We start from the raw sequence: 3579 nt of genomic DNA on the forward strand, positions 1-3579 counted from the left end.
CTGTTTCTGACCATCCTGTACGTTGTGGCATGACAGTCATATATCGCCGTGTGATATTTGATTATTTTTCAGCTTATTTCTTGACTAGTTTTCAGGAGAGTATATGGCTTGCCAACTCAGGAAGAATGTCTCATAATTTATTGTTAGAAACGATTTGGGCTGCGTGTTCAGGGTGCGGTTTGGCTTGAACACTGGAGGTCAGTCACAGTGTCTTTAGAGAAGGGATGTGGTTGCCCAGGGGATTGTTGTTTGCGAGAGTCAAGTTCAGTAAACCCTTACTCCGTGGTTCGTTGGCAAACGCTAATGGCTTTCTTCTTCGAAGGCAGTCTGATACTAAGCCAAAAATGGTATATTCCTACAGGGCTCCCCTCCGTTCACGTAAATAAAGCCAAATTCTCTCTGGTCACTTTGACATTAGCTGGAAGTGCTACCTTCCACATAAAGTTTTTCAGAAGGTAGGGAGTTGGGTTTGATACTACCGAAGTGAAGACCTTTGGGGTGACACCTTCTGGAACACTGGTGACCTGAGGTTCTCTGGAGGCAGCTACTTTCTGTCGCCATCTCAGCCCTCAGACGTGCGGAATGGCGATGATCGGAGCAAGTTTGCTGAATCCGGAGACTTGTAAGTGTCCCTCTTTTTCGCAAAAGCGTAATCTATATTGTGAGCAGCTCACAATTTTTCCGATATCACTACAAACTTAAGTTGCTTGATTAGTTGTATTTTATTCTCGGCCATAATGGCTATGTTTGTGAACCCTGGCTGTGTGGGATAATTATTTATTTCTAATTTCTGCTACCAGTCACTTTTTCATTTTATGTTTAATCTAACATAACACAACGCGTTTCGAACATGTGCTGTTCACCTTCAGGCGTTTATACATACATCAATACAGAGAAATGTTACTTAAAAATAAACAGTCTTAAAGTAGATTAATCTAGAACACTTTGTACATTGTTTTTTACTGTAGCGGCTGGCGTGGTACTTGGGGGGGAGGGGGAGGGAGGGGGGGGAGGAGGGGGAGGAGGGGACAGTGGATGGCTAGAAATCGGAATCAATGAAGTCTTCTACTGGTTTTCTGCCTTATGGTTGACTATGTATGATATCACAGCCTGTATAGGCTGCATAACTGATGCAGATCTATCTGCATCCTGCTGACTAATTCTGCCTCAGGTCTGTTGTCATTTCTTTAAATTTCTTTCAGTTCAGAATGAAGTACACCTTCCTGAGCACTTCTACTCTCTTAAATAGGTCGACATGAACATTTCCTAATTTTTTATCTAGCTGCTTATGAGCTATTGTACACCTATCATTAGTTTCTTTCTGACCATTCTGTAAATAAGTTATTCTTGGTTTCTGTGCTTTAGTCATTTGCCTATTCTTAAATACTTCTGATAAAGCCTCAATTAACTAGTTTTTGGCTCTTTTCACACTGCATAAGTAAAGTTGGTGTTTCAAGCGACTCGCGTCTTTCATTTTCTGTTTTAAAAATTTGTTAATATAATTTTTTCAATATAATTTTCGATTTTTTTGTCTTTTCACTGTTTTTTTTAAGCTGCTTTTAAATTTTGCTGCTATTCTCTAAGATACGAGGGCCGTTCAGAAAGTAACCTCCGGTTGATTTCAAAAAATACACCAAGTTAAATAAAAATATTTTAATATATACATCTTACAACTACATCTTTGCACTATTTTTCTACATAGTCTCCATAGCGATTGAGGCACTTATCGTGTCTCTTCACAAGCTTTGAAATTCCTTCTGCATAAAAATCACCCGCTTGTGCCTGGAGCCAGCCTGTGACCGCATCTTTGAGCTCTTCGTCGTCATCAAACCGCTGTGACCCGAGCCATTTCTTCAAATGCATGAAGAGGTGATAATCACTTGGCGCCAGGTCTGGGCTGTACGGTGGATGGTTGATAACGTCCCACTTGAAGGACTCAAGAAGGGCCGTTGTTCTGCGAGCAGCGTGAGGACGGGCGTTATCGTGCAAAAAAACGATACCGGAAGTCAGCATACCACGGCGTTTGTTCTGTATAGCCCGTCGTAACTTTTTTATTATTTCATTTGAAGAAATGGCTCGGGTCACAGCGGTTTGATGACGACGAAGAGCTCGAAGATGCGGTCACAGGCTGGCTCCAGGCACAAGCGGGTGATTTTTATGCAGAAGGAATTTCAAAGCTTGTGAAGAGATACGATAAGTGCCTCAATCGCTATGGAGACTATGTAGAAAAATAGTGCAAAGATGTAGTTGTAAGATGTATATATTAAAATATTTTTATTTAACTTGGTGTATTTTTTGAAACCAACCGGAGGTTACTTTCTGAACGGCCCTCGTATTTCAGCAACATATAATCCCTGTCACTTACATTTTCATTAGACCAGGGGTCTCCAAATTACGGCCGAAACCGGCCCGCGGGAGCCGGCAAACCGGCCCGCGTTAGCTGGCCGGACATCCCCCCTATCCGGCCCGCCAAATATTTAAGGTGGTACCTATACTGCCAACAATTGAGTTTCGAGACCTATCGCGACCAATACACCGCGACATTGGCTATGCTACTCGCTACAAGACTGCATAGCTAAACTTATTGTTGCGCCGCTTGAAATAACAATGCGCTGACATACTCTACCTCTGTTACGTCTTGCAGTAATAGTGTCGCTAACAATGATTTTGAGATTTAGTTAACTCTGCAGGACACTTTCGTGAAGAATGTGCAGTGACATACTTTTTTGTCGGTGAAATTCGCCAGAGTAAAATACGCCAGAATTTCGGTCAGGTACGTCCATCAATCAAAATTATGTAATTAAATAAAAATCGTAGTTCATTTCAGTGCTAGCTATTCCCACAACCTTAGATTTTTGCGATTTCATCTTTCCTTTAGCCTTACATTACGGTGATCGTGGAGTGCTTTAATCCCACTAGGTAGATCTTGGCCCTTATGACTTCGTGGAGGAGTCAATGTGGCCCGTGGACTAAAATGTTTGGAGACCCCTGCATTAGACGATTCACCTCACTCTTGGTTCATCATGGACAGGGGACGACATCTGGTTAAGTGATTGCGAATATCAGTGAAATTCTCCAACAGCCGTGTAACTAAGATATATTACTTTGACGACAAATAGTTTCGGCATTCCATTATGCCATCTTCAGGCCCCATATGCATCTCTCAAAATAAACGATAATGCCATACAGTGCCATATACCGCTGGATTTCGTGAATTCAACCGTTTCACAAGTGCATCATTCGAAGACTTGATAGCAACCAAGTCTTCGGGTGAAGCACTGAAGACTTGGTAGCTACCAAGAACTTGTGAAACGATTGAATTCACGAAACCCAGGTATACATGGCACTATATGGCATTATCGTTTATTTTGAGAGATGCATATGGGGCCTGAAGGAGGCATAGTGGAATGTCGAAACTGGTTGTCGTCAAAATGAAGTAAAATAACATCTTAGTTACACGGCTGTTGGAGAATTTCATTGTTATTGACATTCACCATCACTGTCAGCAGGTACAGTGCCTGCTTTCCTTTACTTCTAAACCATTTTGCACTTCTGAAATGTTTTGCAGGATATATTTTC

The sequence above is a fragment of the Schistocerca nitens genome, chromosome 8 (genome assembly GCF_023898315.1).
Source record: "Schistocerca nitens isolate TAMUIC-IGC-003100 chromosome 8, iqSchNite1.1, whole genome shotgun sequence".
NCBI classification, from domain to species: Eukaryota; Metazoa; Arthropoda; class Insecta; order Orthoptera; family Acrididae; genus Schistocerca; species Schistocerca nitens.